Source organism: Toxorhynchites rutilus, chromosome 3 (assembly GCF_029784135.1).
Source record: "Toxorhynchites rutilus septentrionalis strain SRP chromosome 3, ASM2978413v1, whole genome shotgun sequence".
Lineage (NCBI taxonomy): Eukaryota > Metazoa > Arthropoda > Insecta > Diptera > Culicidae > Toxorhynchites > Toxorhynchites rutilus.
This window is the reverse complement of record NC_073746.1, coordinates 4713378-4727143: the sequence shown is the minus strand read 5'-3', so window position 1 is coordinate 4727143 and position 13766 is coordinate 4713378. Positions and strand designations below refer to the sequence as shown.

Below are 13766 nucleotides of genomic sequence, written 5' to 3'. Positions count from 1 at the left end.
TTATTTTTTTCGAAAATGCTGGACAAATTCATTTTGCAAAATTTCTGTCTGAAAGTAATTTTTTTTATAAAAAGAGACCTAGACTATCAATTTGTGGTGAGATAGCTATATATTTTTTTTGTGAAATTCAGGAAAAAAAATCTACGTTTACTTAAGGTATAGATTTGTTCTTTATTCGTTTGCAACTTTACATCCCTTTGTTTCCGTCTGGACCTCTAGGCATAGACTCTTCTACAATTTATTCAACCAAATACGCTTGTAAATAGCGAGATGTGTTTTCAATCGAGGGAAAATGAATAAAAATGCTTCATGCCCAAAATGATGTCGATTGGCTGAGGTTCAACAAGAAACAAATCTACAGGTATTTGTCATTGAGCGATTATATCAATGCTGGGTTCAGTTTTGCCACATTTCTGTACTTTTTGACGAAAATCTGTACTCTGTACCGTACAGAATCTGTACAAAAAAAAAATTAAAAAATATATACCTTTCCAGATAAATCTGTACGTGTGGCAACACTGGCTGGGAGGTTGAAGAAGACACATTAGAGATAAGTAGTGATTTTATTTTGAAAAAAAATTGATTTAAAATCACCACGAACTGCTTCATTTACCGCCATAGCTACACCCAAAATTGATTTTTAGCTCAAGTCATCCCGATTTATTACATTAAATGAGCGTAAAAATAACAGAAAATGTCATGACTTTGAGAGTCACTGGTAAGAATACTGGTAAGTACTGGTAAGAATTTGTATAATATATATGGTACGGCAATATAAGATTAATACGAGTAAGCGAAACAAGAGACACGTTTCGAATAAGCACGCATTACTTTGCCCCATATGTACACGGCCCAGACCGATATAGATCTCTTTTATGCTGGAAAATGTTTTCTAAGAGTAAAATTGGAAAACACTTTCTAACTTCAATTTGTAATGAGATGGAATATTATCACGCATCCGCGCAACAGCATCATTAGCTATATGGATAGCGTGGTCGTGTAAAACAGGCTTGCATTCCAGCTGGCCTTGGTTCGATCGCCGTTGACGTCGTTTGGACTTTTTTTTGGGTGCAATCCCAAAACAAGATGAAAAACGAAGAAAGAAAGATACGTCTGCTTCCATACATACAAACATTTTAAAGCGTTGGGGGACAGAAGACATTATTTGCTCATTTGACGCTACAAGGCATGAAAAGACATGGTTTCTGCCGAAAATGAAATGTTTTCTAGCAACGCTAGTTTGGGTGTAGGAATGATTATACCGAGGCATTTGAAAAAAAAAACGTATTTTTGACAGCAACATAAAAAAAAGTATCTAGTGAATAGCTGTAAATTATAAAAAAGTGATTAAAACCATCTTTATTGACCCATGTTTATTACACGAATACTTTTGTGTTATTGACAAAATAATATTTATATTAGCACGCATAGAACATTAAGTGTTCCGTCAATCAATTCGGAACAAATTCTACTCCCAAAATAGCCACACAACGCTCGCTCAGAACCAACAGATGTAGGTTTTATTGCTCCCAGGTTATCATAAAGCAAAGTAAATTCTATTCTCGCTTATCTCCTTCGCTTTCATTATAAGTGTGCTCTGAGAATATATTCCATTTTGACCCATAATCTTTCCAAGTGAGCTCTCAGTTCTAATGGAGGGGATCAAAATGAAAGGGGTGTAGGGGAAAAGTGGGGAATTTGGACCACCCAAGCAAATCGCCAAATATTTCCAAACCAATACGGTCTAAATAAAAAAAAAATCACATTGTATACTGAGCTACACTTGTTTTCTCTCAATCCAGAATGTTTAATCATTATATCAAGCTTCAAATTACCAAATATATAATAAAATGAAAGAGATGATTTTTGGACATTAAAATTTGATGCGGGGTGATTTGGTCCAGTGTGTGTTTTATCGAAAAAAAACATACTTATGTTCATGCAAAGTATTTTGGGATAATGTTCTAATCAGTAACAGTGTTCTGGGATCGATACCAGGTGTCTTGGCTAGATTCCAGACCAGAAAAATTGTATTGAGACCATCTCGAATTCTGCATGGATCTTTTCACTGTTGTTTTCGAAACTTGGTCAAAGAAAATCCATTCTTGATGACCTGCGTTGCTCTTTCAAGCTACTCCTTCTTCCAACGTTGTCTTCTCATCATCTTTTTGTAATTCAGCGGCATCTGGAATCCATTAGACCAAAGAAAAACCTCAAACCTGTAGGACTAGTTTACCTCACAAAAACGTGTCCATGTCACCCCACACAACATGCGAAAATTGAAATGCAATTAATTTCATTTATTGTTATCAAACTTACAGTTTTACAGTTTTTACTGCACAATGAACGAAAAGTTTGTTTAATCAGCGGGAAAAACCTTAATACGTCGATCGGAAAACTCACATTTTTGGCAATTAATGTGCCTGCTGTGTTCATGGTACCGTTTCCTTTCACCTGTCGAATTTTACCAAAGTTTTTTTTCACGTTAAGTATATACGGTTCATCAATAAAAGGAGATGACATTATAAAAAATCCAAGTTGAGCCGTACTTTTTGAGATAAAGGGGTGGTCCAAACCACCCCGTATGTCCAAATCACCCCGTGTTACACTAGGTGACATCATCGATTTCTCTACATCGACTCTCTCTTTTGGTCATCACTTAGCTGCAAACACATTCCCAGTTGTATTTGACAGTGTGGAAGATAGGTCAGAACCTCATCTAGCAGACTCAAATTGAAACGTTTTTGCAGTTGAGCTATTATCTAAAGAAAAATTTGATGAAGAGAAATCGATCAAATCACTTACACCCCTTTCTTTCTGAGCCCTTCAATTGTGGTTGATTATTTTCTGCATTAACACGTTGAGCCTAGGGGACCGACAACAAATTTTCCGTCAGATTTTCCTATGTACTGTAGAACCTCGATTATCTACGGTATGGGTTATCCGTGAAGGCTATAATAATTTCATAGACCTTCCCGAAATTTCTAAGTGATTTCGTTCTTTTGTTTTGATCAAAGCCTCCACTTCAACCAGTGGTCAGGTGTACATGAACTTACATATGGATGGTTTTATGATTTCTGTATTAATATTATAGCATTATACTGAAATATCTTTTTTCGAGCTTGCACCTCATTTTTAGTTCTAGGTTGTGTTATCCGCGATTTTCATTATCCATACTGACCTTGCCACTCAAATCCATGGATAATCAGAGTTGTAATGTATCATTTTCTAGTGCGAACCAGACGCAAAATTCAGTGTCAGTTTTCTGTAGAAAAGTATCCACCCGACCCAGCTCTGTTATGATACTGGTCTGCTTCGACATGAGCCTCAATATGCCCTTTGCGATCGGCATCACGTCTCGTAAGCAGATGTTATTAAAACGACGATTGGTTTATTCTGTAGACTCTATCGAGCAAGACTACGATAGTTCTTGTTCGACGTACGATCGATCTGTAACTCGACTCTATCGGATGTGGCTATTCGTGTCCAGCTTCTACAAGAAGGTGGCGGCCCAATAGACGAATTCGCCAAGCTTCACCCTATAACGACAGTTTGATTGATTCGTTATAATATGTTAGGTTGCCTATGAATGCTTGGAGAACTCATCAAAATTCATGTCAAGTCAAACTATAAAGTATGACTATCAACTTAAACTACATCATACCGAACCCTGATTAGCCCTTCTTAAATTTCTAAAAATGTTTGACATCCAGATCATACAGGGTTTTCCATTTCGGGCTTCCGAAAGTATACAGCCCTGCGCTGACAACCGTTTGACATAGCTGTCAACCAAAGCGTCATATCGTTAGTTGAATGTCTGCCATTTTACAATATGGATCGTTTTAGCATCGCACAACGTGTTAATTTTGTTAAATTATACTATAAAAATGATGAAAAACCGGCAAATGTTTTTCGAGCATTACGGACGGATTTTGGTCGTCATGGACGGCCTACAGAGCACACAATCGCTAATGTAGTGCGTAAATTCGAACAAACTGGATCCGTAGCGGATATTGTGAAACCTGTGCATCATCGTAATGTGCGTTCGGCCGAAAATATTGCTGCTGTTGCTGCCAGTGTGGAGGATGACCCGAATGTTTCGATTCCACGGCGTGCTCAGCAATTGGGCTTGTCAAACACATCATTGTGGCGAATTTTGCACTTGGACTTGCACCTACATCCATATAAAGTCCAACTGGTACAAAAATTAGAGCGTGGTGACCATGGAATGCGTCGGGCATACGTCGATTGGGTGAACGAACAACAGCAGCAAAATGCTGAATTTTCGCATCAAATTTTCTTCAGCGATGAGGCATATTTCGAGCTCGGTGGCTTTGTGAACACCCAAAATTTCCGTATATGGGGCTCAGAAAATCCACACGTGATTGTTGAGAGGCCATAGCATCCGCCAAAAGTTACTGTTTGGTGCGCATTATGGTCTGGTGGAGTCATCGGGCCGTATTTCTTTGAAAATGAGGACGGCGAGACGGTAACTGTGAATGGTGAGCGCTATGGCCGCATGTTAACCGATTTTTTTTGCCACAAATTGAAGATATGGATACGGATGACATGTGGTTTCAGCAGGACGGCGCCACGTGCCACACAACACGACCGAACATGGCCATATTGCGAACGAAATTTGAGGGACGCATAATATCGCGTTTTGGAGATGCCAATTGGCCGTCCAGATCATGCGATTTGAACCCGCTAGACTTTTTTTTTGTGGGGTTATGCGAAAGACCGTGTCTATGCCAACACACCGGAAACTCTTGAACATTTGAAAGACAACATTCGTGAAGTTATGACCGAGATACCGCCCCATATGTGCCGAAAAGTCATCAAAAATTACCTGTTCCGGATCAAGGTGTGCGAGGAAGCCCTAGGTGGACATTTGAATGATGCTGTATTTCAAACATAATGGCATAAATCAAACTATAATTTGAAATAAAAGTTTCATCGAAATTCGAATTCTAAGTGTGTTTTATTTCAATTTACTTTTGGAATTTAAAGTTGGAAAACCCTGTACATTCTACAGTTATTCTACAGTTTGAATAGATACAAACATTTCATTCGGGAACTGACAACTTTATCCCAGGGCCAAACCACCGAATTTTGATCGAAATTTATACCAATTCGCTCCAACTGTGATCAACACTATCCCTAGTTTCACAGTCGGATGCAAATGTTGCCTAGAGATATTTTTTCCCCTCTCGACGACCGCTGTTTGTTGTCGCTTACATTTTTGTAGAGCACTCCACAGACGGTTTGCTCCTTAAGCCCCCGAACGTAATTGCCTGCCGATGTGGAATTATTCCGGGACGACAAGAAGAAGGTACCGGTAGAAGGGCTGGATGGTTGGCTCCCCGACGAATCACTGCACCCGGATGGGGTGAAATGCCTGCTGGGCTCAGCGGAGCGGAGCAGTTTTGGATTGTGCCACGCTCCGATTGGTCTGTTACTGCCCTCCGTGGCTTCTGAAGGACGCTCCGATTTACATACAATCGAAATCGGAACGCACATCAAGTTCTAAACTATATTGGCTTTTCGTTGACTTGCAGGATTAGTATTCGAATGGTAGGACGAACTGTTATTTTTTTCCACCCCGGTCTGGGTGGCAAACCCGTGACAGGCATGTATGCAAAGTACTTGCATAATGTGAGTTTGAAATTGAGATCGGTTGGCTAGTCGGTTTGGGAGTCGGTTGCTTTTAAGTAAGGCTTGTTGAATAATTCATTCCCACACCATTGCATGAATCGGAATAATTGAAAATTTTCAGTACACGATATGTAAAATTGTACATGATTCCATATGATATCGAATTTCATTTGTAGGACGTTTCATTGATCGGTGGTCGACTTCCAGTTAATCTCTCACTCTCTTGTCGTTGTTTCCAAATAACACTACCATCTCCGATGTTATTTCACGATTGTCTCTCGAGCGTTGCATTCATCAGAACATTGTGGAACATGAGCCACATGAGCCCCAAGAATAACAAAGTTTTTGGCACTCTAATGTAGAGGAAACAATTTCCGCAAAAAGTTTATGAAAACCTTCAAAGGAATATACACAAAAAAGCCCACAAGCCAAACATTGGCCCACATAACACACACACTATGGTGGTGATGTGATGTGTTATCAGGAAGTGACTTCTCTGTCTCTTCACATTCGTCCATCGAGGCGTGCGATCGTATGCGAGTGGTATGTTGGTAATCCGGATTATGTTAATGTCTATTTTTATTACAGCCACATTTAATGTCATCGAAAAGCTTAATAAACATAATTTCTGCCTGTCTGCCCGTATACTAGTGATAAGATGTGGGACGTTTGGCACTCCTGTTTCTTTTCGCAAATTGTCGTTTTGAGGTTATTTATAGAAACACCCCCGCCTTGCTCTCGAAACAATTCCTGCGCCCACAAAACTCTCGAACCTCCGAGGCAGCAAGTCGTGCACTTTTCGTTGAGTAACTTTTCTGAATAAGCTGGGTTCCATCCTATCAGCCGCACACATCGCCACGGTATCCCCTCCAGGCTGTTCCGAGGGGTGCTCCCTTTTTACTGCTGCTGCTGAGAGACAGAGAAACGGAGCGCGCCTCGTTAAGGAACTATTTTGTTTTTCTTGGCGCCCTTATCTTCGCGGCTGGGTGAAGCTGCACTGGAGGAGCGAATGCAGCAAAAGTTGCATTCCTCCCACTGCACGCACCCTGCACTCTGTGCGCTACTTCTTCTGGTGACAAAAGGAAACCCGGACCAACAATGGAAAGTTTTCTTATTTAGTAGAACACTTTAAGCTTGACTGCACATCTTTTCTCTTCTCATTGCGATGCAGCTGACGATTGCAGCGCGGACCGTGTGCAGTCTCCGGATCCATAAACTCGTTTCCGGTGGTCATTGAGCAGTGTGTAGGGCGAGATGGGGGGCTCATTAATGATTCCTGATGATACAATGGTTCGCGATGGTAAAACAAACAACGCACTGCATTTGTGTAACTTTTTTTATTTCTCACATTTTCGGTCTGAATAACGTTTTATTAATTAATTCAAATACACTGTAGTAGCCATTTAGGCGTAAGGGTATTCTATCTGCTCTTCCATTGTTCAGCAGACCGGACAGCGGAGACAGTTGATATTGATCATTGTTGGGTTATTTATAGAACAGCAGCCCGATGTTTCTTGCAGAGCAGAGCAGTTGTATGGATGAATCGATCTTATTTCGACCGTGGATCGTTCTCCATCGCGGATGATGGTTGCGTGGACGTAGTTATTCTATAACAACACAAAGATGGTCAATTGAGGGCCCTGAGATTGAACTCACGATCGATCGCTTGGTAAACGAACGCGTAACCAAGTGGCTACGAAGACCCCCAGATTCATTGCTTTGACGAAAACAATTTTTTTTGCATACATTCTTAAAAAATGCCACACACAGTGTTGCCACACTTACAGATTTATCTGGGAAGGAACAGATTTTTTCACTATTTTTGGTACAGATTCTGTACGATACAGGGTATAAATTTTCGTCAAAAAGTTCATATTGGTACGGATTTTTTCACGTGTGAAATTTCTTACATTTAAACGGTACGATAAACGCTATTTTGAGATGAAAAGATTTGATTAAACATCGTTCACCCATCGTACAGATAAAATGTAGCAACACTGGCCACACATATTAATAAGAAAGTTCTACAATCATCGGATTTTTAATAACCTCAACGATCTGCCTGTCTACGACAAAGTATCGATAAATCCGTGGATGGTGCGAGGTTTATTCAAGAGCTGGTTTTGTAATCAACTTGTCTCTCGGATGATACATTTTTTGAAGCCTGAGCAAGCCATCCTTGAAGCCGTTCTTGTTCTCGATAAACTCTCGGAACTTAACAGTGCAAAGACACTACGAACGAGTGATGGAGCCATATTTATAAGTTTTGCCTCCCAACTCCACCTACCGATACGTCTTACAAGAAAATCTGAGGAGCATTACGATTGAAATGAACCAACTGGATATACAAGATGAAGAAGACGCCGAGTTTGAGACTCTAAAATACAAAGGAATCGCTATGAAAGAGCTCAACCCATCGGCTGATATTCACTTTTGCACTTTGAATTCTTAGAATTTCGGCATCAATTGGTCCGGAAGATGAAAATCTCAATTAAAATGTTGTGGTTAAGGACGATGGGGAGCAAGTTGGACTCTAAATGCGCAGTGTGCTTTGCGAAAGATCAAACTGTATAACATCGCGTGTATAAAAACTCGAGAAGTGGTCTGATAACATCATCAGGGTAATTTATGTGTCCATTCATCATGTCTATGAGTTGATTTGCTTGAAGTCAAAAATTCTCAAAGAAAAAAGTTTTTCTTTTTTTTTTGCATTTGATGAATGGATTTTTTTTTGTTTTTTTAGCTATTTACCTTCAATCAACTGCATGAAGGAAAAATGGCGAGAAAAGTTCGCTTTACTTACTAGTTGGATTTTATCACTATTATTTACTAAACATACTCAAACAACAACAAAATAAAGTAATCTAAGCTATATTTTTGAATTATTTTTTATGCTTGATACAGCGTACAATTTTGAAAGTGAAATGTACGTTTTATCGAAGTTTCCCTGTATTTACCAGAAACTATAAAAGATAGAAAGTTGACATTCTGACAAAAATCCACATTTCAATAATATACAAATTTTTTCGAATACACTATATCGCTATCTTGCAATTTTTTTTAAACTGTTGTTAGAAAAAACTTTTTTTTCCTGTAGAAGTACCCATCTTCCGATACATGGACGACTTATTAGTAATTGTTGAATAGCCCTTTCACATAACTTTCTTGAAAATAAAAAAAAAAGTTTTTGAGAAAAATCAATTTCCTGAAATATGTTTTTATCAGTGTAACTTTTTTAAAAGACTTTTTTGGTATTTTTTATGAAAATTCGAACAATTTCCTACAGTTCATTTCTTGGCCAAAGTTTTTTAGGTATTATAGTTTTTGAGATATAAATTTTTGTATAAAATTAGGAAAAAAACTACAATTTTCTGAAGAGTTTAAGTATGCAAAGTTGCCTAAATGACCATTGTCTTGGTGCTATCAATGGCCAATCGAGGTGGCATGAAATTCGTCAATAGTCATTTTTGGATAAAAGGGAAAATCGATTTTTGGACCATCTGTTGACTTTGAAAAATCAAAACTCAAAAACGAGAAGAACGCCTTTCGAAAAAAACTCAGCTTTAAAAAAAAAAAAATTATTAAATGAAGTAACCATAGAAACCATAAAACAAAATTAATTTTTTTTTCGTAAGTATAAGGTGATGCGATAAGGAACAAGACTATAGTAACTAATAAACCAATGAAAAACAATCCGATATATATTCAACATTAACATGGAAAACTCGTAATTCTCTGATTTTCTTGTCTCGATGTTCATAAATGTAAATAAAAATATTCTATCGATCGGTCGCCCTTTTTTCTATCATTTATTTAATTTAGCTGAATAAGATACGAAATCATCATCTTCCAGTGCATAGGCAGCTTCACAGCCATTCATGACCTGGCATTGATATAGTTAAATTAGAAAGGACATTTTCTAACTTGTATGGAATTTATTCTCTGTAAATTACTGGGGAAAAATGTGGTTTCTTCTTTAAAAGTCGCAAAATGAATGTAAGGGTGGGTTTAGACTAGTGATACATTCATGTGAAGAAATATGATGAGATTTATAGAAATCGCATCAACCGTTTACACTAGCGTGAACTTCTATAATGAATATATTCATATTTTCGGTGAATTTATTCACCTGAAGTAGAACTGCGTCCAACTTTAGTGATTTCTCACCAGTGAAAAATTCACAAGCGTTTACATATGCTGAATTTATTCAAGTTATATATACCTCGAATAAGTGTATCATATTTATTCTCACCCGTTTACACCTATTTTCACGTGAAAAAATCCATCTAAGGCTATAGATCTCCCTAGTGTAAACCCGCCATAAGAATATGTTTCTCACCCGATAGTGCTGTGTGTAATAATTTTCTTCGTGCAAATTTTATATTTTCTGTTGGGGTTCAACCTATGTTTTATTAAAGATCATATTTAATAGCAGTACAATCAGAGAAAAAAACTCCGTGACAACATTTTTCAATTTTCACAATGGATAAATCCATGCAACGAAAACACATTTTTTGAAATTTTTTTCTCCACTAGAAGATTATTTGTTTACAAATTCATGAATTTTCTTAGCTTCTTCCGGTTTTTTTCTGATAAACAGAAAGTATATGAACATTACACACGAATTTTGTTTATCCCATCTGTTTATTTTTATAAGGCTCATTTAGCAATTCAGCTGTAACAGAGCTGAATTCATTCGTGTACATTTTTATCTTAAGATAACTTTTGTTGTATATTACACTGTTACCATTTTTAGGCGTAAAAGTTTCCTCTCCATCGATAAGCATTTGTTTTATCTATTACACAGCAGCCGTTCAGGTGTAAAATTATTTCTATTCTATCGATACACAGCACTTGTCGCCTTTTTCGGCGTAAGAGTATTCCTATTGTTGGAATGTTCACAGTTGGACTGTTCACAGGGGGACTGTTGATATGAGGTTTCCATTGTAGTGTTATCAATAGTGCCAATCACCGATGCAGCAGACCGAAAATGTGAGCGGTTAGGGACTGGGATTACCGTCACATGATGATTGTTGCGAGGATATGATAGCTAGAATAACACACAAAGGTGGTCAGTTGAGGGGCCCTGAGTTATGATTGTTCGCTTAGTAGCGGACACGCAACCAATTAGGCTACGAAGACCCCCTAGTTTACACACGAGTTGAGAAAAATGCATTAAGTTGAAAAAATTCAGCTTGGCCGAGAATCAAAATATAATTGCAATCGAGCCTAAATAAATAGATCTCTCTTGCACGATCCATATTGAGGTTTGTGTTAGTCATAAATAGATATATATATCCTTATTGAGGATCGTGTGAGTCAGTTTTATGATAAGGCCGGTCGATGCCGGGCCTAAATAAATACATCCCTCCCGCACGATCCTTGTTTGTGGATCGTGTGATTCATAGGTCTAGTTTTAAGATAGGAATTTTTGTTTATGTTTTGGTGTTACGATAGCGGGGAGCTTATCGTAAGTTCGTTTTGTTCATTATAAACAAAGTAGGTTTCGTTAAGATGAATGTGAGTCGGTAGTTAGACGCGAAAGAGGACGGTCGTTGTCCCTCGTAATAGAACATAAAGAAATCCAGTTGCCTAGACCGCTAGGCAACGCCTCTCAGTTGTTTGCGCAGCTCAAGCAGCGAGTATTATTCAAAAAATGCGTATCTATTTTATTCCGAAAATTGTTTTACTATCTCCACTGTTTGTATTACAATAAAAAAAATGCTGAATCAATTTTCTAACATATATCGCAATAATGATTTTGCGTAATATGCATTTGAAATCACTTAATTTTTCGTTACATTTTTCGTAGAATGACCCCCTCTATATAGAAATCAAAGACGAAACTTATTCCTGACAAGGGAACGCAATATGTTCGATTCCGGGGAATGAGAAAGCGGACTCGCTAGCTAAGGTGGGCGCTCTTTTTGAAAGGCAAATTGCTTATAATGAATTTTTCCACATTCCTCGTCAGTATACGCTCGTAAGTTGGCAGCGCATGTGGAGTGGAGATGAGATCGTTCGTTGGTTACACACGATTATCCCTAAGGTCTCGACGAGTGCATGGTTCAAGGGATTGAATGTAGGTCGTGATTTAATTCGCGTGATATCTCGGCTTATGTCCAATCACTACAACCTAAACGCGCATCTCTATCGCATTGGGCTCGCAGCAAACAATCTTTGTGATTGTGGCGATGGCTACCACGACATCGAGCATGTTGTCTGGTCGTGTATCCGGTTCCATGCTGCTCGCTCTCAGCTCTCTAGAGCACTGAGAGCACAAGGCAGAAAATCGGATATCCCCGTCCGGGATATCTTAGGTAGCCGGGATCCTGATCTTCTGCTTCATCTATACCTGTTCCTCAGAAACGCCGATGTCAACGTTTAATGATGTTTCCTTCGTTGTGTCCCCGTTTCATATCCCTCCTATCCGATCGATAAACTTTCACTTAGTCGCGGCAATACATACACACACTCTTTACAGATACACGGACCAAGGGAACGTAATATCGAAAGAACTAGCTTGGGAATTGGAATTTATCGGGGCATTGATTGATATGATTATTCAATAAGTTTGTCTTTCTCAAACCATTTCTGGTTTATTAGGTAGGACTAGGGATGTTACTATTATTATTGTCCTTTATGTTTTGATTAGATATTAAAAGAAAGAAAATATTCATCGAGGTAGGAAACAATATCAGCGCAACCTGATTCTTAACATTTATGACTGTTACAAGTGACTGTTGCTCCACAGCATCCGAAAAGTAGCGCAAAATTCTATCAATGGCTCCACTCATCCGTACAGAAAAGAGAATTGTCATGAACATTAGCATGTGATGTGTTTATAAACTTTGCTCACCCTGGAACTAGCAATTGACAAGAAAAAAGTTTTTTGAATGCATTGCACAAAGCAACAGCTCATAACAACAGCTGAAAAAGCGATGCAATGTGTGCCAAAACCATGTCCCAATATCCCTGCGCTGGTTTAGATTCGAGAGCCGCCCGAGATTCCAATGACCAAATGGACGCTCACACAAAGAGCACAGCAAGTGGAATCAAGCGACTCGAGGGCATACCGGGCGCTACAAGAAAATCCGCCTGGACTCTAGATTGGGATCCGGGGAAAACCTGACATTGTTGGCATCGGAGGGCAGCCCAGTCACTCTGGTACTGGGAGCGTGATTGTGTCTTCAATTACGCAGGCGGTGCCCGGCCCCACCTCATAAGTTGCATACAAAACTAGCTGCTGCGGAGTGCAGCCGTCGACGAATGGATCCGGAATCTAATCCGGAATTTACATAATGGATTGCAAACTTGAAATCGGCAGCGGAGAGCAAATGGCGCTTAGCTGCGTCGAGGAACTGTGCGCAAAAGTTTCTGCATTCAATTAGGAAATAACCCACCCGGAGGCAGTGCTCAGCAGACGTTTCTCGGGCGCAGTTCGAAGTTGGAGATGGAAAATCACACGAGCGTGAGATTCACGATGTGCTCAGCAGAAAACGGTTGCAAGCAATTTCGGATAACGAGTTTAGTTTACTTGAGTGTATATTGTATGTCGAGTGTTTTTGCTTATTTTTTTCGCCCTGGATAATTGTTGTTCTTCGATCTTCTAGTTGAGAGGTTTTTACATACAATGGAAAACCGTTCTATAAGGACTAAATTTGCACGAGCTTCTTGAAAGTCATGGATTCTGGATTGTGTATTGTTTGCAAATATAGCCAACGGTTTTGATCTGTAATGATTGAAGTTCGTGCGACATCCTTGACATGGAAAAGAAGCAACAAATCATCAAGTTGAACTAGTTAAGTTACATTCCACACCCCGAAACCATTCATTTCCCATCTTTACGAGATGATTTCCCTCTGCTTGACGATGTTCGAACGAGACGGGAGACGATGAATATTATGTTTTAGCGCTTAGTCATGGCCCGAGATTACAGTGGAACGGAGAAAGGTAACTACGAAGCATGACGTGCCATGATTCTGCGAACGGGACTGGAGAGACAGCGCCGTTATGGCCATCGTTACACGCTTGCCTGGGCGGCGGGAGTCCAAGAGCGGCGGACTCCATGGTTAACCCCAGTCATGCAGAAATTTTGCCGATGCATGGGA

General features: G+C 39.2%; 1 protein-coding gene across 1 annotated transcript in view; it reads right to left on the bottom strand.

Moving 5' to 3' along the window:
• LOC129772787 (uncharacterized) overlaps nt 1–13766 on the bottom strand; it is a 398153-nt gene that overhangs the window by 61157 nt on the left and 323230 nt on the right. The window lies entirely within an intron of this gene.